The 19,931-nt window shown below is 45.0% G+C and overlaps 21 non-coding genes across 21 annotated transcripts; all 21 read left to right on the top strand.

Moving 5' to 3' along the window:
- Positions 1 to 228: 228 nt before the first annotated feature.
- On the top strand, positions 229 to 343 carry trnal-caa (transfer RNA leucine (anticodon CAA)). The gene is made up of 2 exons: positions 229 to 266; positions 298 to 343. It is a non-coding gene; the product is annotated as a tRNA-Leu (tRNA).
- A 148-nt stretch (positions 344 to 491) lies between these two features.
- Positions 492 to 574, top strand: trnal-cag (transfer RNA leucine (anticodon CAG)). The gene has a single exon. It is a non-coding gene; the product is annotated as a tRNA-Leu (tRNA).
- Positions 575 to 886: 312 nt separating this feature from the next.
- trnal-caa (transfer RNA leucine (anticodon CAA)) lies at positions 887 to 1,001 on the top strand. The gene is made up of 2 exons: positions 887 to 924; positions 956 to 1,001. It is a non-coding gene; the product is annotated as a tRNA-Leu (tRNA).
- Positions 1,002 to 1,149: 148 nt separating this feature from the next.
- Positions 1,150 to 1,232, top strand: trnal-cag (transfer RNA leucine (anticodon CAG)). The gene has a single exon. It is a non-coding gene; the product is annotated as a tRNA-Leu (tRNA).
- A 378-nt stretch (positions 1,233 to 1,610) lies between these two features.
- On the top strand, positions 1,611 to 1,725 carry trnal-caa (transfer RNA leucine (anticodon CAA)). The gene is made up of 2 exons: positions 1,611 to 1,648; positions 1,680 to 1,725. It is a non-coding gene; the product is annotated as a tRNA-Leu (tRNA).
- A 148-nt stretch (positions 1,726 to 1,873) lies between these two features.
- On the top strand, positions 1,874 to 1,956 carry trnal-cag (transfer RNA leucine (anticodon CAG)). Its single transcript has one exon. It is a non-coding gene; the product is annotated as a tRNA-Leu (tRNA).
- Positions 1,957 to 2,819: 863 nt separating this feature from the next.
- Positions 2,820 to 2,934, top strand: trnal-caa (transfer RNA leucine (anticodon CAA)). The gene is made up of 2 exons: positions 2,820 to 2,857; positions 2,900 to 2,934. It is a non-coding gene; the product is annotated as a tRNA-Leu (tRNA).
- Positions 2,935 to 3,082: 148 nt separating this feature from the next.
- Positions 3,083 to 3,165, top strand: trnal-cag (transfer RNA leucine (anticodon CAG)). The gene has a single exon. It is a non-coding gene; the product is annotated as a tRNA-Leu (tRNA).
- Positions 3,166 to 3,668: 503 nt separating this feature from the next.
- On the top strand, positions 3,669 to 3,783 carry trnal-caa (transfer RNA leucine (anticodon CAA)). Its single transcript has 2 exons — positions 3,669 to 3,706; positions 3,738 to 3,783. It is a non-coding gene; the product is annotated as a tRNA-Leu (tRNA).
- Positions 3,784 to 3,931: 148 nt separating this feature from the next.
- trnal-cag (transfer RNA leucine (anticodon CAG)) lies at positions 3,932 to 4,014 on the top strand. The gene has a single exon. It is a non-coding gene; the product is annotated as a tRNA-Leu (tRNA).
- Positions 4,015 to 4,875: 861 nt separating this feature from the next.
- On the top strand, positions 4,876 to 4,990 carry trnal-caa (transfer RNA leucine (anticodon CAA)). Its single transcript has 2 exons — positions 4,876 to 4,913; positions 4,945 to 4,990. It is a non-coding gene; the product is annotated as a tRNA-Leu (tRNA).
- Positions 4,991 to 5,138: 148 nt separating this feature from the next.
- Positions 5,139 to 5,221, top strand: trnal-cag (transfer RNA leucine (anticodon CAG)). Its single transcript has one exon. It is a non-coding gene; the product is annotated as a tRNA-Leu (tRNA).
- Positions 5,222 to 6,081: 860 nt separating this feature from the next.
- trnal-caa (transfer RNA leucine (anticodon CAA)) lies at positions 6,082 to 6,196 on the top strand. Its single transcript has 2 exons — positions 6,082 to 6,119; positions 6,151 to 6,196. It is a non-coding gene; the product is annotated as a tRNA-Leu (tRNA).
- Positions 6,197 to 6,344: 148 nt separating this feature from the next.
- Positions 6,345 to 6,427, top strand: trnal-cag (transfer RNA leucine (anticodon CAG)). Its single transcript has one exon. It is a non-coding gene; the product is annotated as a tRNA-Leu (tRNA).
- Positions 6,428 to 7,547: 1,120 nt separating this feature from the next.
- trnal-caa (transfer RNA leucine (anticodon CAA)) lies at positions 7,548 to 7,662 on the top strand. Its single transcript has 2 exons — positions 7,548 to 7,585; positions 7,617 to 7,662. It is a non-coding gene; the product is annotated as a tRNA-Leu (tRNA).
- Positions 7,663 to 9,250: 1,588 nt separating this feature from the next.
- On the top strand, positions 9,251 to 9,333 carry trnal-cag (transfer RNA leucine (anticodon CAG)). The gene has a single exon. It is a non-coding gene; the product is annotated as a tRNA-Leu (tRNA).
- A 709-nt stretch (positions 9,334 to 10,042) lies between these two features.
- On the top strand, positions 10,043 to 10,157 carry trnal-caa (transfer RNA leucine (anticodon CAA)). The gene is made up of 2 exons: positions 10,043 to 10,080; positions 10,112 to 10,157. It is a non-coding gene; the product is annotated as a tRNA-Leu (tRNA).
- A 148-nt stretch (positions 10,158 to 10,305) lies between these two features.
- On the top strand, positions 10,306 to 10,388 carry trnal-cag (transfer RNA leucine (anticodon CAG)). Its single transcript has one exon. It is a non-coding gene; the product is annotated as a tRNA-Leu (tRNA).
- A 1,093-nt stretch (positions 10,389 to 11,481) lies between these two features.
- Positions 11,482 to 11,596, top strand: trnal-caa (transfer RNA leucine (anticodon CAA)). Its single transcript has 2 exons — positions 11,482 to 11,519; positions 11,551 to 11,596. It is a non-coding gene; the product is annotated as a tRNA-Leu (tRNA).
- A 148-nt stretch (positions 11,597 to 11,744) lies between these two features.
- Positions 11,745 to 11,827, top strand: trnal-cag (transfer RNA leucine (anticodon CAG)). Its single transcript has one exon. It is a non-coding gene; the product is annotated as a tRNA-Leu (tRNA).
- A 951-nt stretch (positions 11,828 to 12,778) lies between these two features.
- trnal-caa (transfer RNA leucine (anticodon CAA)) lies at positions 12,779 to 12,893 on the top strand. Its single transcript has 2 exons — positions 12,779 to 12,816; positions 12,848 to 12,893. It is a non-coding gene; the product is annotated as a tRNA-Leu (tRNA).
- Positions 12,894 to 19,931: the final 7,038 nt, after the last annotated feature.

Raw genomic sequence — 19,931 nt, 5'->3', positions numbered from 1 at the left:
ATCCATCCATCCATCCATCCATCCATCCATCCATCCATCCATCCATCCATCCATCCATCCATCCATCCATCCTTCCATCCATCCATCTAAACTTGTTAACTTTAAACAGAAATTTCCTCTATTTCATAATAGGAAAACTATCCTGGTGAAACAACATTTAAAATTGTCTTCAGAAACCAAGATTGTCATCTTATTTCCTTGATAACTTTGTGAACTACCAGAAGCACCGTCAGGATGGCCGAGTGGTCTAAGGCGCCAGACTCAAGGACTGACTATTTCCTTCATCTTCAATGAGGTTTCTGGTCTCCCTGTGGAGGCGTGGGTTCAAATCCCACTTCTGACAATATTTTCAACACACATGCAGCCAAATGAAGTGTAAAATTATTCTTGGTGGATGTTGGAGCATCAATTTATAAATGGTATAGTTTAACTTCATTTGGTATTCATGCAAATAAATGTCGTTTCCACATTGTTGAAATACCTGAAAAACTGTCAGGATGGCCGAGCGGTCGAAGGCGCTGCGTTCAGGTCGCAGTCTCTGTTGGAGGCGTGGGTTCAAATCCCACTCCTGACATTGTTAATGTGACCTACTGACATTTTATACAGGCATTCAGAAACAATTTATGAAAACAAGTTAATCCTACCCAAGACCACAGCAGCTTCACCATCAGACCCCAGCGACTTCCACACCTATCAACATCTATCTATCTATCTATCTATCCATCCATCCATCCATCCATCCATCTAAACTTGTTAACTTTAAACCAAAATTTCCTCTATTTCATAATAGGAAAACTATCCTGGTGAAACAACATTTAAAATTGTCTTCAGAAACCAAGATTGTCATCTTATTTCCTTGATAACTTTGTGAACTACCAGAAGCACCGTCAGGATGGCCGAGTGGTCTAAGGCGCCAGACTCAAGGACTGACTATTTCCTTCATCTTCAATGAGGTTTCTGGTCTCCCTGTGGAGGCGTGGGTTCAAATCCCACTTCTGACAATATTTTCAACACACATGCAGCCAAATGAAGTGTAAAATTATTCTTGGTGGATGTTGGAGCATCAATTTATAAATGGTATAGTTTAACTTCATTTTGTATTCATGCAAATGAATGTCATTTCCACATTGTTACAATACTTGAAAAACTGTCAGGATGGCCGAGCGGTCGAAGGCGCTGCGTTCAGGTCGCAGTCTCCGTTGGAGGCGTGGGTTCAAATCCCACTCCTGACATTGTTAATGTGACCTACTGACATTTTATACAGGCATTCAGAAACAATTTATGAAAACAAGTTAATCCTACCCCAGACCACAGCAGCTTCACCACCAGACCCCAGCAGCTTCCACCATCAGCGACTTCCACTACCAGACCCCTGCAGCTTCCAACATCTATCTATCTATCTATCTATCTATCTATCTATCTATCTATCCATCCATCTATCCATCCATCCATCCATCCATCCATCCATCTAAACTTGTTAACTTTAAACCAAAATTTCCTCTATTTCATAATAGGAAAACTATCCTGGTGAAACAACATTTAAAATTGTCTTCAGAAACCAAGATTGTCATCTTATTTCCTTGATAACTTTGTGAACTACCAGAAGCACCGTCAGGATGGCCGAGTGGTCTAAGGCGCCAGACTCAAGGACTGACTATTTCCTTCATCTTCAATGAGGTTTCTGGTCTCCCTGTGGAGGCGTGGGTTCAAATCCCACTTCTGACAATATTTTCAACACACATGCAGCCAAATGAAGTGTAAAATTATTCTTGGTAGATGTTGGAGCATCAATTTATAAATGGTATAGTTTAACTTCATTTTGTATTCATGCAAATAAATGTCATTTCCACATTGTTGAAATACCTGAAAAACTGTCAGGATGGCCGAGCGGTCGAAGGCGCTGCGTTCAGGTCGCAGTCTCCGTTGGAGGCGTGGGTTCAAATCCCACTCCTGACATTGTTAATGTGACATGCTGACATTTTATACAGGCATTCAGAAACAATTTATGAAAACAAGTTAATCCTACGCCAGACCACAGCAGCTCCACCACCAGACCCCAGCAGCTTCACCACCAGACCCCAGCAGCTTCCAACACCAGACCCCAGCAGCTTCCACCATCAGACCACAGCAGCTTCACCACAAGACCCCAATGGCTTCACCACAAGCAGTTTCACCACCAGACCCCAATAGCTTCACCACAAGCAGCTTCACCACCAGACCCCAGCAGCTTCCACCAACAGACCCAAGCAGCTTCCACCACCAGGCCCAAGCGACTTCCACTACAAGACCCCAGCAGCTTCCAACACCTGGCCACATAAGCTTCACCACCAGACCCAAGCAGCTAGCAACACCTGGCCACATAAGCTTCACCACCAGACCCAAGCGACTTCCACTACCAGACCCCAGCAGCTTCCAACACCTGGCCACATAAGCTTCACCACCAGACCCAAGCGACTTCCACTACAAGACCCCTGCAGCTTCCAACACCTATCCACATCTATCTATCTATCTATCTATCTATCTATCTATCTATCTATCTATCTATCTATCTATCTATCTATCTATCTATCTATCTATCTATCTATCTATCTATCTATCTATCTATCTATCTATCTATCTATCTATCTATCTATCCATCCATCCATCCATCCATCCATCCATCCATCCTTCCATCCATCTAAACTTGTTAACTTTAAACCAAAATTTCCTCTATTTCATAATAGGAAAACTATCCTGGTGAAACAACATTTAAAATTGTCTTCAGAAACCAAGATTGTCATCTTATTTCCTTGATAACTTTGTGAACTACCAGAAGCACCGTCAGGATGGCCGAGTGGTCTAAGGCGCCAGACTCAAGGACTGACTATTTCCTTCATCTTCAATGAGGTTTCTGGTCGCCCTGTGGAGGCGTGGGTTCAAATCCCACTTCTGACAATATTTTCAACACACATGCAGCCAAATGAAGTGTAAAATTATTCTTGGTGGATGTTGGAGCATCAATTTATAAATGGTATAGTTTAACTTCATTTTGTATTCATGCAAATAAATGTCATTTCCACATTGTTGAAATACCTGAAAAACTGTCAGGATGGCCGAGCGGTCGAAGGCGCTGCGTTCAGGTCGCAGTCTCCGTTGGAGGCGTGGGTTCAAATCCCACTCCTGACATTGTTAATGTGACCTACTGACATTTTATACAAGCATTCAGAAACAATTTATGAAAACAAGTTGATCCTACCCCAGACCACAGCAGCTCCACTACCAGACCCCAGCAGCTCCCACCACCAGGCCCCAGCAGCTTCCACCATCAGACCACAGCAGCTTCCACCACCAGACCCAAGCGACTTCCACTACAAGACCCCTGCAGCTTCCAACACCTATCTATCTATCTATCTATCTATCTATCTATCTATCTATCTATCTATCTATCCATCCATCCATCCATCCATCCATCCATCCATCCATCCATCCATCCATCCATCCATCCTTCCATCCATCCATCCATCCATCCATCCTTCCATCCATCCATCTAAACTTGTTAACTTTAAACCAAAATTTCCTCTATTTCATAATAGGAAAACTATCCTGGTGAAACAACATTTAAAATTGTCTTCAGAAACCAAGATTGTCATCTTATTTCCTTGATAACTTTGTGAACTACCAGAAGCACCGTCAGGATGGCCGAGTGGTCTAAGGCGCCAGACTCAAGGACTGACTATTTCCTTCATCTTCAATGAGGTTTCTGGTCTCCCTGTGGAGGCGTGGGTTCAAATCCAACTTCTGACAATATTTTCAACACACATGCAGCCAAATGAAGTGTAAAATTATTCTTGGTGGATGTTGGAGCATCAATTTATAAATGGTATAGTTTAACTTCATTTGGTATTCATGCAAATAAATGTCGTTTCCACATTGTTGAAATACCTGAAAAACTGTCAGGATGGCCGAGCGGTCGAAGGCGCTGCGTTCAGGTCGCAGTCTCCGTTGGAGGCGTGGGTTCAAATCCCACTCCTGACATTGTTAATGTGACCTGTTGACATTTTATACAGGCATTCAGAAACAATTTATGAAAAAAAGGTAATCGTACCCCAGACCACAGGAGCTCCACCACCAGGCCCAAGCAGCTTCCACCATCAGACCCCAGCAGCTTCCACCATCAGACCACAGCAGCTTCACCACAAGACCCCAATGGCTTCACCACAAGCAGTTTCACCACCAGACCCCAATAGCTTCACCACAAGCAGCTTCACCACCAGACCCCAGCAGCTTCCAACACCAGGCCCCAGCAGCTTCCACCAACAGACCCAAGCAGCTTCCACCACCAGGCCCAAGCGACTTCCACTACAAGACCCCAGCAGCTTCCAACACCTGGCCACATAAGCTTCACCACCAGACCCAAGCAGCTAGCAACACCTGGCCACATAAGCTTCACCACCAGACCCAAGCGACTTCCACTACCAGACCCTAGCAGCTTCCAACACCTGGCCACATAAGCTTCACCACCAGGCCCAAGCAACTTCCAACACTTATCCACATCTATCTATCTATCTATCTATCTATCTATCTATCTATCTATCTATCTATCTATCTATCTATCTATCTATCTATCTATCTATCTATCTATCTATCTATCTATCTATCTATCTATCTATCTATCTATCTATCTATCTATCTATCTATCTATCTATCTATCTATCTATCTATCCATCCATCCATCCATCCTTCCATCCATCCATCTAAACTTGTTAACTTTAAACCAAAATTTCCTCTATTTCATAATAGGAAAACTATCCTGGTGAAACAACATTTAAAATTGTCTTCAGAAACCAAGATTGTCATCTTATTTCCTTGATAACTTTGTGAATTACCAGAAGCACCGTCAGGATGGCCGAGTGGTCTAAGGCGCCAGACTCAAGGACTGACTATTTCCTTCATCTTCAATGAGGTTTCTGGTCTCCCTGTGGAGGCGTGGGTTCAAATCCCACTTCTGACAATATTTTCAACACACATGCAGCCAAATGAAGTGTAAAATTATTCTTGGTGGATGTTGGAGCATCAATTTATAAATGGTATAGTTTAACTTCATTTTGTATTCATGCAAATAAATGTCATTTCCACATTGTTGAAATACCTGAAAAACTGTCAGGATGGCCGAGCGGTCGAAGGCGCTGCGTTCAGGTCGCAGTCTCCGTTGGAGGCGTGGGTTCAAATCCCACTCCTGACATTGTTAATGTGACCTACTGACATTTTATACAGGCATTCAGAAACAATTTATGAAAACAAGTTAATCCTACGCCAGACCACAGCAGCTCCACCACCAGACCCCAGCAGCTTCACCACCAGACCCCAGCAGCTTCCAACACCAGACCCCAGCAGCTTCCACCATCAGACCACAGCAGCTTCACCACAAGACCCCAATGGCTTCACCACAAGCAGTTTCACCACCAGACCCCAATAGCTTCACCACAAGCAGCTTCACCACCAGACCCCAGCAGCTTCCAACACCAGGCCCCAGCAGCTTCCACCAACAGACCCAAGCAGCTTCCACCACCAGGCCCAAGCGACTTCCACTACAAGACCCCAGCAGCTAGCAACACCTGGCCACATAAGCTTCACCACCAGACCCAAGCGACTTCCACTACAAGACCCCAGCAGCTTCCAACACCTGGCCACATAAGCTTCACCACCAGGCCCAAGCAACTTCCACTACCAGGCCCCAGCAACTTCCACCACCAGACCCCTGCAGCTTCCAACACCTATCCACATCTATCTATCTATCTATCTATCTATCTATCTATCTATCTATCTATCTATCTATCTATCTATCTATCTATCTATCTATCTATCTATCTATCTATCTATCTATCTATCTATCTATCTATCTATCTATCTATCTATCTATCTATCCATCCATCCATCCATCCATCCTTCCATCCATCCATCTAAACTTGTTAACTTTAAACCAAAATGTCCTCTATTTCATAATAGGAAAACTATCCTGGTGAAACAACATTTAAAATTGTCTTCAGAAACCAAGATTGTCATCTTATTTCCTTGATAACTTTGTGAACTACCAGAAGCACCGTCAGGATGGCCGAGTGGTCTAAGGCGCCAGACTCAAGGACTGACTATTTCCTTCATCTTCAATGAGGTTTCTGGTCTCCCTGTGGAGGCGTGGGTTCAAATCCAACTTCTGACAATATTTTCAACACACATGCAGCCAAATGAAGTGTATAATTATTCTTGGTGGATGTTGGAGCATCAATTTATAAATGGTATAGTTTAACTTCATTTTGTATTCATGCAAATAAATGTCGTTTCCACATTGTTGAAATACCTGAAAAACTGTCAGGATGGCCGAGCGGTCGAAGGTGCTGCGTTCAGGTCGCAGTCTCCGTTGGAGGCGTGGGTTCAAATCCCACTCCTGACATTGTTAATGTGACCTACTGACATTTTATACAGGCATTCAGAAACAATTTATGAAAACAAGTTAATCCTACCCCAGACCACAGCAGCTCCACCACCAGACCCCAGCAGCTCCCACCACCAGGCCCAAGCAGCTTCCACCATCAGACCCCAGCAGCTTCCACCATCAGACCACAGCAGCTTCACCACAAGACCCCAATGGCTTCACCACAAGCAGTTTCACCACCAGACCCCAATAGCTTCACCACAAGCAGCTTCCAACACCAGGCCCCAGCAGCTTCCACCAACAGACCCAAGCAGCTTCCACCACCAGGCCCAAGCGACTTCCACTACAAGACCCCAGCAGCTTCCAACACCTGGCCACATAAGCTTCACCACCAGACCCAAGCAGCTAGCAACACCTGGCCACATAAGCTTCACCACCAGACTCAAGCGACTTCCACTACCAGACCCAAGCAGCTTCCAACACCTGGCCACATAAGCTTCACCACCAGACCCAAGCAGCTTCCACCACCAGGCCCAAGCGACTTCCACTACAAGACCCCAGCAGCTTCCAACACCTGGCCACATAAGCTTCACCACCAGACCCAAGCAGCTAGCAACACCTGGCCACATAAGCTTCACCACCAGACCCAAGCGACTTCCACTACCAGACCCCAGCAGCTTCCAACACCTGGCCACATAAGCTTCACCACCAGACCCAAGCAGCTTCCACCACCAGGCCCAAGCGACTTCCACTACAAGACCCCAGCAGCTTCCAACACCTATCCACATCTATCTATCTATCTATCTATCTATCTATCTATCTATCTATCTATCTATCTATCTATCTATCTATCTATCTATCTATCTATCTATCTATCTATCTATCTATCTATCTATCTATCTATCTATCTATCTATCTATCTATCTATCTATCTATCTATCTATCTATCTATCTATCTATCTATGTATCCATCCTTCCATCCTTCCATCCATCCATCTAAACTTGTTAACTTTAAACCAAAATTTCCTCTATTTCATAATAGGAAAACTATCCTGGTGAAACAACATTTAAAATTGTCTTCAGAAACCAAGATTGTCATCTTATTTCCTTGATAACTTTGTGAAGTACCAGAAGCACCGTCAGGATGGCCGAGTGGTCTAAGGCGCCAGACTCAAGGACTGACTATTTCCTTCATCTTCAATGAGGTTTCTGGTCTCCCTGTGGAGGCGTGGGTTCAAATCCCACTTCTGACAATATTTTCAACACACATGCAGCCAAATGAAGTGTAAAATTATTCTTGGTGGATGTTGGAGCATCAATTTATAAATGGTATAGTTTACAGTTTTTCTCAGTCGCTTTGGTGCTATTCTCAGATCACTCTTAACATTTGCACAACACTTAGTGCATTTCTCAGAACAATTATCACAAACTGCAAAACCTAGTGGATGACCTGCAAAAGCGCGTCACTTGCTCAAAATGGATTGTCTATCCCTCAAAAGCAAGTACTCATGTCAATGAAACTGTCAGTGTCGTCAAAATGAGAAGTCCTGTCACCATCGTTTATGAGCATGATAGTCAAATGGCTTTGTCATGTTTTCATTAGGACACTATATTCGCTAAGAGTTTTCTAATGTAAAAAAAAAGGTCAGGACTTGGTGACACTACCTGAAAATGCTCAAGGCAGAACTATACACTACTTGTACAGCCATTTGAAAACTACAGTAAAGTTACACATTGCTGTAGTTTGGGGAGTAACTGAGTACAAGACACTGAATATGTATGTTTCACATTTTTACTGTATGCTCTTTGCAATTCTACAGCATTGTGCAAAAGAAAAATACACTACAGTCACTAATTTACTGTAGAACAAACATAAGAAACACCTTTTTGGTAAAGCTGTGCACAAATGTGAACAATACACTATAGCAGTACATATTCTAACTGAACATAGGTACAGTAAATCATTCTGGCACATCCAGACGTTCCTGTCTGTCTGGCCACATATTTTCATCTACATCACAACGGATATCATCCCTTGCAATGCAACGAGGAAAGTATCTTCTGGAGTGGCGAATCCACCCTCTGCATGAATCTGCTGTGATGTCGTCACATGCTGCATCCATGGCTGCTAGCAGGGCCATTTGTGTATGTGGACGCCGGTCATAAACCTTCCACCTCCAAGCAGAAAAAAACTCCTCAATCGGATTAAGGAATGGGGAGTAGGGAGGGAGATACTCGACCAGCATCTTGTCATCATGTGCAGCAAACCACTGCCTGACCAGAGGTGAAAGGTGAAAACGGACATTATCCCATACAACGACATAATTGCTCTGTTGGCCTCAACCCCTCTCATTCTCGGGGATTATATCCCTGTAAAGAGAGTCTAAAAAAGTGAGCAGGTGTTGTGTATTATATGGACCAAAGGTATTACAGTAAATTAGCTTGACACAATTTGATAACTTGTTCAACAATTTTGTATGTAATGACTAAAGCAATGAAATGAGGACTATTAGTTTTTTAGGAAATGACTATTCAGCGTCCATAAGTATAGTTCATTTTGACTGACATGACATAAACAAATGATAATGTTGTAAAACAGCAGAGAATTGTATGAGAGCGACTGATACATGTCCAAAAGCATTTGCAATTTGTTCAGAGGAAGGAGAAACTGCTACTATGATGTGGACAAAGGACTACATGTTGTGGAGGTTGAACTAATAGTTATGAGAACTTTCATTCTGATCTGAGAATAGCACCAAAGCGACTGAGAAAAACTGTAACTTCATTTTGTATTCATGCAAATAAATGTCGTTTCCACATTGTTGAAATACCTGAAAAACTGTCAGGATGGCCGAGCGGTCGAAGGCGCTGCGTTCAGGTCGCAGTCTCCGTTGGAGGCGTGGGTTCAAATCCCACTCCTGACATTGTTAATGTGACCTACTGACATTTTATACAGGCATTCAGAAACAATTTATGAAAACAAGTTAATCCTACCCCAGACCCCAGCAGCTCCACCACCAGACCCCAGCAGCTCCCACCACCAGGCCCAAGCAGCTTCCACCATCAGACCCCAGCAGCTTCCACCATCAGACCACAGCAGCTTCACCACAAGACCCCAATGGCTTCACCACAAGCAGTTTCACCACCAGACCCCAATAGCTTCACCACAAGCAGCTTCACCACCAGACCCCAGCAGCTTCCAACACCAAGCCCCAGCAGCTTCCACCAACAGACCCAAGCAGCTTCCACCACCAGGCCCAAGCAACTTCCACTACCAGGCCCCAGCAACTTCCACCACCAGACCCCTGCAGCTTCCAACACCTATCCACATCTATCTATCTATCTATCTATCTATCTATCTATCTATCTATCTATCTATCTATCTATCTATCTATCTATCTATCTATCTATCTATCTATCTATCTATCTATCTATCTATCTATCTATCTATCTATCTATCTATCTATCTATCCATCCTTCCATCCATCCATCTAAACTTGTTAACTTTAAACCAAAATTTCCTCTATTTCATAATAGGAAAACTATCCTGGTGAAACAACATTTAAAATTGTCTTCAGAAACCAAGATTGTCATCTTATTTCCTTGATAACTTTGTGAAGTACCAGAAGCACCGTCAGGATGGCCGAGTGGTCTAAGGCGCCAGACTCAAGGACTGACTATTTCCTTCATCTTCAATGAGGTTTCTGGTCTCCCTGTGGAGGCGTGGGTTCAAATCCCACTTCTGACAATATTTTCAACACACATGCAGCCAAATGAAGTGTAAAATTATTCTTGGTGGATGTTGGAGCATCAATTTATAAATGGTATAGTTTAACTCCATTTTGTATTCATGCAAATAAATGTCGTTTCCACATTGTTGAAATACCTGAAAAACTGTCAGGATGGCCGAGCGGTCGAAGGCGCTGCGTTCAGGTCGCAGTCTCCGTTGGAGGCGTGGGTTCAAATCCCACTCCTGACATTGTTAATGTGACCTACTGACATTTTATACAGGCATTCAGAAACAATTTATGAAAACAAGTTAATCCTACCCCAGACCACAGCAGCTCCACCACCAGACCCCAGCAGCTCCCACCACCAGGCCCAAGCAGCTCCCACCATCAGACCACAGCAGCTTCACCACAAGACCCCAATGGCTTCACCACAAGCAGTTTCACCACCAGACCCCAATAGCTTCACCACAAGCAGCTTCACCACCAGACCCCAGCAGCTTCACCACCAGACCCCAGCAGCTTCCAACACCAGGCCCCAGCAGCTTCCACCAACAGACCCAAGCAGCTTCCACCACCAGGCCCAAGCGACTTCCACTACAAGACCCCAGCAGCTTCCAACACCTGGCCACATAAGCTTCACCACCAGACCCAAGCAGCTAGCAACACCTGGCCACATAAGCTTCACCACCAGACCCAAGCGACTTCCACTACCAGACCCCAGCAGCTTCCAACACCTGGCCACATAAGCTTCACCACCAGACCCAAGCAGCTTCCACCACCAGGCCCAAGCGACTTCCACTACAAGACCCCAGCAGCTTCCAACACCTGGCCACATAAGCTTCACCACCAGACCCAAGCAGCTAGCAACACCTGGCCACATAAGCTTCACCACCAGACCCAAGCGACTTCCACTACCAGACCCCAGCAGCTTCCAACACCTGGCCACATAAGCTTCACCACCAGGCCCAAGCAACTTCCACTACCAGGCCCCAGCAACTTCCACAACCAGACCCCTGCAGCTTCCAACACCTATCCACATCTATCTATCTATCTATCTATCTATCTATCTATCTATCTATCTATCTATCTATCTATCTATCTATCTATCTATCTATCTATCTATCTATCTATCTATCTATCTATCTATCTATCTATCTATCTATCTATCTATCTATCCATCCATCCTTCCATCCATCCATCTAAACTTGTTAACTTTAAACCAAAATTTCCTCTATTTCATAATAGGAAAACTATCCTGGTGAAACAACATTTAAAATTGTCTTCAGAAACCAAGATTGTCATCTTATTTCCTTGATAACTTTGTGAAGTACCAGAAGCACCGTCAGGATGGCCGAGTGGTCTAAGGCGCCAGACTCAAGGACTGACTATTTCCTTCATCTTCAATGAGGTTTCTGGTCTCCCTGTGGAGACGTGGGTTCAAATCCCACTTCTGACAATATTTTCAACACACATGCAGCCAAATGAAGTGTAAAATTATTCTTGGTGGATGTTGGAGCATCAATTTATAAATGGTATAGTTTAACTTCATTTTGTATTCATGCAAATAAATGTCGTTTCCACATTGTTGAAATACCTGAAAAACTGTCAGGATGGCCGAGCGGTCGAAGGCGCTGCGTTCAGGTCGCAGTCTCCGTTGGAGGCGTGGGTTCAAATCCCACTCCTGACATTGTTAATGTGACCTACTGACATTTTATACAGGCATTCAGAAACAATTTATGAAAACAAGTTAATCCTACCCCAGACCACAGCAGCTCCACCACCAGACCCCAGCAGCTCCCACCACCAGGCCCAAGCAGCTCCCACCATCAGACCCCAGCAGCTTCCACCATCAGACCACAGCAGCTTCACCACAAGACCCCAATGGCTTCAACACAAGCAGTTTCACCACCAGACCCCAATAGCTTCACCACAAGCAGCTTCACCACCAGACCCCAGCAGCTTCACCACCAGACCCCAGCAGCTTCCAACACCAGGCCCCAGCAGCTTCCACCAACAGACCCAAGCAGCTTCACCACCAGACCCCAGCAGCTTCACCACCAGACCCCAGCAGCTTCCACCAACAGACCCAAGCAGCTTCCACCACCAGGCCCAAGCGACTTCCACTACAAGACCCCAGCAGCTTCCAACACCTGGCCACATAAGCTTCACCACCAGACCCCAGCAGCTTCCAACACCTGGCCACATAAGCTTCACCACCAGACCCAAGCAACTTCCACTACCAGGCCCCAGCAACTTCCACCACCAGACCCCTGCAGCTTCCAACACCTATCCACATCTATCTATCTATCTATCTATCTATCTATCTATCTATCTATCTATCTATCTATCTATCTATCTATCTATCTATCTATCTATCTATCTATCTATCTATCTATCTATCTATCTATCTATCTATCTATCTATCTATCTATCTATCTATCTATCTATCTATCTATCTATCTATCCATCCATCCATCCATCCATCCATCCATCCATATAAACTTGTTAACTTTAAACCAAAATTTCCTCTATTTCATAATAGGAAAACTATCCTGGTGAAACAACATTTAAAATTGTCTTCGGAAACCAAGATTGTCATCTTATTTCCTTGATAACTTTGTGAACTACCAGAAGCACCGTCAGGATGGCCGAGTGGTCTAAGGCGCCAGACTCAAGGACTGACTATTTGCTTCATCTTGAATGAGGTTTCTGGTCTCCCTGTGGAGGCGTGGGTTCAAATCCCACTTCTGACAATATTTTCAACACACATGCAGCCAAATGAAGTGTAAAATTATTCTTGGTGGATGTTGGAGCATCAATTTATAAATGGTATAGTTTAACTTCATTTTGTATTCATGCAAATAAATGTCGTTTCCACATTGTTGAAATACCTGAAAAACTGTCAGGATGGCCGAGCGGTCGAAGGCGCTGCGTTCAGGCTGGGGAACAATCGGCCAGGTGAAATGGGGGAAGAAGGGGAGAAGGGGGGAGAAGGGGGGAGAAGAAAAGAAAGGGAGAAAGAGAAAGAGGAGGAAAAAAGAGAGAAAAAAGAAAAAAGCACGGCTTTTCCAAGCACATCCTTCTGATAAATACCACTGTTCATTGTCTTTGCATGTTTTTGAAAATACAGGTCGGGATTCGAACCCGTGCATGTGTGAAAGGCTGTGGATTTCAAGAACACGTGACCCCACAGGCTGAAAATGACGTCTCCACAACAACTTGTCCATCCAGGGGGCGCTGAGAATACTTTTTATGCAACTGTTGAATGGAATTGAATCAACAAATGCAATGGATCTAAATGAATCCAAATAGCCAATTTTATCATTTATTGTATTATGTTTTATATGGATCTGTGTCTGCAATAAAGTTGTTAATTAATTATCAATTGCTGATAACATATAATTAAAGAGCTTTGTGTTTAGTTACCTTTTCATGTACCAAGTTGATTGAATGAAATAAACACAATTAAGCAATGTCACATAAGAAGGTGGTGATATAGGGCCAACATAGTAAGTATGGTAATGGAGGGATATATAGTGTTATTATATTCATCCATTAGCCTACAATAATGTCTACATTTAATTTATTAACAATATCATTACACATGTTACATTTGCACATAAACAAAAGACCAACAAGCACATTTGTAGAACGTTTTTTAATTTTTCAGAAGTTGCACACAAAACTGCAATATACAACAATATACATAATAAATAGTAATAATGTAATAGAATAGAAAAGAATAGAATAGAATAGTAGACTTTATTGATCTCCCAGAGGAGAAATTCAGTTGTGCAGCAGCCAAAAACACACACACACTTTATACAAAAGATTTAAAATAGAAATAACCATAAATGGTTAAATAATAAAAAAGAGCAATATAAAAAGTAGAAATAAAAAGTAGAAAAAGACTATCTACAAGAGAGAAAAAAAGTAGTAAACACCAAATAAACTATAATATAATAATATTTACAAAATATATACAAAAATATATATACAAAAATATACATTTACAAAGGCTTAGGCTGCTTGGAAAATTTGGTTTTCATTTCTTCCTTCCATTGCTCCTTTGTTTGGGGTTCAGTGAGTGGGCAATAGACCCTGCCGCGCCACTGGCTGTGCCCTGTTTCTTGATTTCTAAACTGTCCACACTTTTTGCAGGTATTTGCCTCAACAGTCCTTTGGTATGGGCGTTTTTTGTAAGAGGGTGCTGTGGCAGGTGGTGGAGTTGTCAGGACCATGGGTTGTGGGGTCGTGCCTGGTGGAGCTGTGAGCACAAACCGATAAACTGAGGGAGTTTGGGGAGGAGGAATGGGAGGGGCTGAGAAAGCAGGGCCTGGGCGGCCTGGAGGAGCTGCAAACAGCTGCCTTGTTGCATGGCCTTTAGGCTGGATGGCCCGTGTTGCCTGCTGCCTTGTTTTTGCCTGGCCTACTGTGCTCTCTGGTAGGTGGTACTGATGCTCCTGATGGGCTGGGAGGGGTTCTGCCCGCAGCTGTCTTGCAGCAAGAAGAGGCTCTTCAGCAACAGATATGGCTGGTGGGACCGTGGTGCCTTGTAGCAGCACAGACAGCTCCTGTCCCTTACTCCTGCTGTGGAACCAGCTGATTAGAGTACTCTGGTTCACCTCTACAAGCTGGATCTGAGTGTCATGCATCACCCTAGCATTGCCCACCACGCGCTGTCGGATATGCCTGTACGCCTGCAAAACTTGTGACCAAGATGACTCAGCTTCAGGCCTTTTCTTCTTCTTCTTTGGGGAAGGGAAGAGAGTGCAGAGCCTGATGAAGATGCACTCCACCAGACGACAACAATTTGGCCACTGAGCAGGCGCACTAGACGCACCAAGGAAGCAGCGTGTGGTGCTCTCCACTCCTGGTGTCGCTGAGGGCTTTTTTGGCGTCCTGAAACGTCCACTCAAGAGTCGCTCCTGATGCCTCGCTGCATACACCACCCGGGACTTGTCTCTGCTGTCCAGACTTTCCCACAGGTGTATGATGGTGTCTGCCTGCTTGTTGGTCAGACAGAGAGAGGTCTCATTCCGCAGCTCTACCAGGTACTCTGCCAGCCTGTCAACGTGCTGGTATCCTGGCACATTGTGGTCATCAACGGCCTGCAGAAATAGTTACAAAATATAGATTAATATTAAACATTACACAGAAAATATCAGTGAAATAACATAAAACTTTTAAGGAATTCAATTAATGATGATCCCTGACATTGAGGTTATTTTAATAAAATAAATTCTGTATGCAAAGTCATACAGAATGCATGACTGTGTCATAAAAGCATCACTTACCATATCCTCATCCTCAGACAGACGAACATGCTGAGGGTTGCTGGATGCCAAGCTGGAGCTAGTTGCCTGGGTGGATGTGGCAGGAGCTTGATGTGCCAGGGGTGTGCCAGGTACTGTTGGTGGTGCCAGGGGTGTGCCAGGTACTGTTGGTGGTGCCAGGGGTGTGCCAGGTACTGTTGGTGGTGCCAGGGGTGTGCCAGGTACTGTTGGTGGTGCCAGGGGTGTGCCAGGTACTGCCAGAGGTGTGCCAGGTACTGCCAGGGGGAGGCTGGGTGCTGGTGTTGGTGGTGCCAGGGAGAGCGACGTGGGTCCAGGGCTGCCTGGTGACAAGGAGCTGCTGCGCCCGCGAGTAGCAGGAGAAACTGGATCCTCTCTCAACTCCAAGTCTGGCACTGTGGGGTCCTCTGCCATGTCTGCAACGCCCTCATCTTCCTCCAGTGCCTCCACATCATGTTCCTCAACTAACTGGCCAGTCTCCATTGAGTCAGGGTTCATATCCTGCAGAGCCTTGCCAGTCTGCCGGAACAGATACTGAACCCCTATGAGCTCACCTGAAAGTAGAAATACGATGAGTTGGGCACAATAAAGGGAAATTCCTTAAGCAGTTCAATGAAATAAAATTCCCCGGCAAGACAGATGCAGTATTTGAGTATTTCATAGTAATATTAATGTCATGCATGTCAAATGTAATATAATGACTGCACAATGGACACAGTTCAAGTAATAAGTTCACAATAAATACTGAAAACTCTTCATTAAATTAACATTAAATGTTTTACAGCATTCTTACCAGTGTAAGGGGCGGGAGGAGTAAACTCCTGTACCACCTTTCTGCCAAACAGCCGTTGGTAGTTTCTGTTGACACAGTGCACCAGGTCACTGGAGTAGCACCTCAGCGCAGATGGCTCTTTGGAGAGTGCAGCAACACGACGGTCCTGGTTCCATCTGTGAAGCCCTTCCAGCAGGTAAGCCTGAAAATTCAGGCTGTTGGCACTGGTCCCTGAATGTACATGGAAATATCATAAATGAAACATCCTCGATTACGATGTGGGACACTTTTAAGCTACGAAAAATATAACACTTGTCAGACACAAACCTGGAATGAAGCGAGCTAAATGCAGATGGAACGACTCCAAGGATGTGGAGCCTCTCGCACACCTGTACACTGGGAGCCGCACACCTCCTTTTGATAGCTCGCCTGTCTTGGTGTAGAGCTGTACACCGGTTGGGTCCTGGATGCACTTGACGTGTTTTTTTTGAACTCGCCAAATGTGCTCCATTCGCTCCGAGTCAAACAACGGTACGCCCGTAGAGTCGTTGCCTTGTTGACTCGAGAGCGATTGCAACAGCTCCTCCAACAGCTGTACTGTGGTTTCCTCTCCCCTTGTCCTCCGCCGGCAGTGAAGTGCCAACTCGTTCTTGTGGATATGCCTAGACCAACAGACAGAATAAATAAGTATAAGACACAGTACCATTGCGATAAAACCAGTGTTTGTGTATATGTAATATACCTGTCCACATTGTCAGTAGGGATGTCTTGTGATTGAAGCTGCTGTTTCTTGGCCAGCCGCAGCAGTGCCAAATCAGTTGCATCCCACTCAAAAATGCATGCAGAGAGGCGTTGCATGAAGAGTGGGTACAACTGATGGGCATCGGTGCTGCATCCGATGGCCATTCGCCGCATAAAATGCCAGATGTCAAGTCTGACGATGAGCCTCGCCCAACCACTGAACCTCGCCTTCAGTTTTGTGGAGTCAGCCTTCGCAGCACAGCACCCACAGTCCACATACAGCACAAGAGGAGGATCCACACCAGCCTGCTGGTACCTACACATGGAATGTTGCTTTAAGCAAAATCTGGTATACCAATCATTAAGGTTTTTTATCAACTAAATAATAACTTAAATTAACATACCTCTTTACCAGACCATTAGCCATCTGGTCCAATCCGGCTCCTTCCTGAGCAGTGAGAACACTGATGAGAATCTCACCAAACTCATTGCCCACAGACGACATCCAGAGAGCAGTTCCCTTGGCAGTACCAGCTAACTTCTTGGTGATCTGAAACACACAAAATGTATGCACCTTTAATAAGGACAAACTGTATTTTCATACAATAATTGAGACCATAGGAATTAATATTATAATAGTGTTAAAGCAGGAGTAAGTGATATGTGGTATTACTTGTATCAGCCTAATCATTAACAGTTAATTTTAGTAACCTGGTTTAAAGAACCTAAAATTAGTTTAACCTTTTTTGTGGAGTCAAACTTCAGGATGGTTCCATAGGTTGACGTTATATGGGCCTGAATGTCCGTCAGTCTGGTCAGGATGTCTTGGGTGTAAACGGACAAGAGCCACTTGCAGCTGGGCACCACACCAGGCTCCGGAGGTTCTGGAAACAGGTGTGGCACCAGTGCAGGCATCTGGAGGAAGGCCGTGCATTCCGTGGTGTACCTCGCCACTCGCTGCAACCATTCCTCTGAGTGGCTCTCCTTTAGTTGTTTGAGGACCCGTGTGGGGCTGTTCCCTAAGCCCCTCTCCCGCAGAAGCCGGATCACTCGAACGTCACAAGCGAATCTTGGTAAAAAAAATATAGGTAAAAATGTAACACGTCATTTTTCACAGCATTTTTCACAGCATAAGAGGAGAAACAGACACTACTTACTTTTGGGTCAGGATAACCCTGAACTCAAGCCTGTGAGCCAAATTGAGCTGTTGAAGTAAGGTCTGGCTCCAGGAGACATAGGTGGTCTTGCATCGGGAGCAGCCCAGATCCTCTCCCACAATGAAGTACACCCGGTCGATGTCCAGGACCTGACGTGCCCTCTTGTGCAGGCCCGCACCTGATACATAAACAGACAGAAAGACAAACAGAAACACAAGTACGAGCCCGTACACACACACACACACACACACACACACACACACACACACACACACACACACACACACACACACACACACACACACACACACACACACACACACACACACACAGACAGACAATTATTTGTCTTTTCAGAAGTTTTAGGTGTTCACAGCACATCAGAGAAACACATTACAAAAACAGTAATTTCACAGTAACAAAAAAAAGCTTTACCTTTGAGCTGTCTCTGCCCACACGCTGGGTTGGTGCAGACGAACTTCACCTTCCAGAGCCTGTATGGCATCCACAGCAGAAGATCGTGCGTGAAGTAGCGGGCAGGAGTCGGAGGCTGGTGGGAGATGTTGGCCGGTGGTGGGGGATGATACCACAGCTGCAGGTTGTCCTTCAGGTCTGTGGTACCTGGTCGACACAGTGCTGCCAACAGCCACTTCCTGTCTTCCGGCGGGATGTTTTCTGCCCACAGACGCGGAAGTGACACAGGAGGATCCATAGCCACTACAGGCACTGGAGCAGCTGTGGCCTGTTCTACTGTAAAAGCCTGGGTAGAAGAAGCTGGAGCTTGTTGCATCCTCTCACGAGCAACAAGACTCTGCCCTGGTGGTTCCTGGCTTGAAGGTGAGGCTCGCACTGTGGGGTCAGGGGTGATGGACTGCTGGTGCACCACAGGCCCCTGGTGTTTAGCCTATAGGTAGATACAACACTTGGCAGTTAGTGGAGATAATCCATCTATTTGAGTGCCTAATTCATGTGACCGTGTTTTTAGTGACAGGGGTAACATTGGGGAAAGATTGGGTGGAGAAGATGCACTGTCTTTCAAGCATTATGGTTACAAAGCTCACATCAGTCTATGTGACATCCAAGCAGCAAATTAGACAATACAATTTCTTACCGGGCTTGATTTTCTGGCCAGACTTATATTTGGCTTGGCAGCGGAGCAATGAGCACCACCAAATCTTGGCTTGGCAAACTGTAAGTTAAAGCAAAGGGCCATGGTATGATTAGTTCCTAATGTCAGGGAGTGAAGAGTGAAATATGTATTGTCAATACTTGTATAATTAATTACCATTGACAAACTCAGTGGTGGCCTACGTATTGCTGAGCCATCACCAGCCATCTGCGGCAGGGTGGAGACAGAGGCTGCGGTAACTGCAGTGTGCAGGGCCGTGGAGCCAGACGCTGCTGCTGCTACCGCTGTCTGCTGCTGTGCAGTTGTGTTAGAGCTTAGAACTGCTGTGTGAAGCTCAGAAGAGCCTTGACTGGCACTGGCAGCTCCAGCCTGTTGCACTGCAGTGTGAGAGCCTTGACCAACTGCAGCCATACTCTGTTGTCCCTAACAATAAAACATCAATTAATGTGTGTACTGGGATGAACCAACAAACAAACAAAATGCACAGGCACAAGTTGTGAGAGGATTAGGTTAAATGCCATGTTCATTATTACTGTAGCTACTTGGCTATTGTTTCTCATTATGTACATTGGCATACTGCATGTGCTGCCCCCTTGCCCCCAAAGTAGTTTTTCCTGTTTAGAACCACATTTTCTATGACCCTGCACTGTGACCACCCCCCCCAAAAACACACAATCACACACACACACAATCACACA

Source organism: Cololabis saira, chromosome 23 (genome assembly GCF_033807715.1).
Source record: "Cololabis saira isolate AMF1-May2022 chromosome 23, fColSai1.1, whole genome shotgun sequence".
Classification (NCBI taxonomy): Eukaryota; Metazoa; Chordata; class Actinopteri; order Beloniformes; family Belonidae; genus Cololabis; species Cololabis saira.
This window is presented reverse-complemented; position numbering and strand designations above follow the sequence as displayed.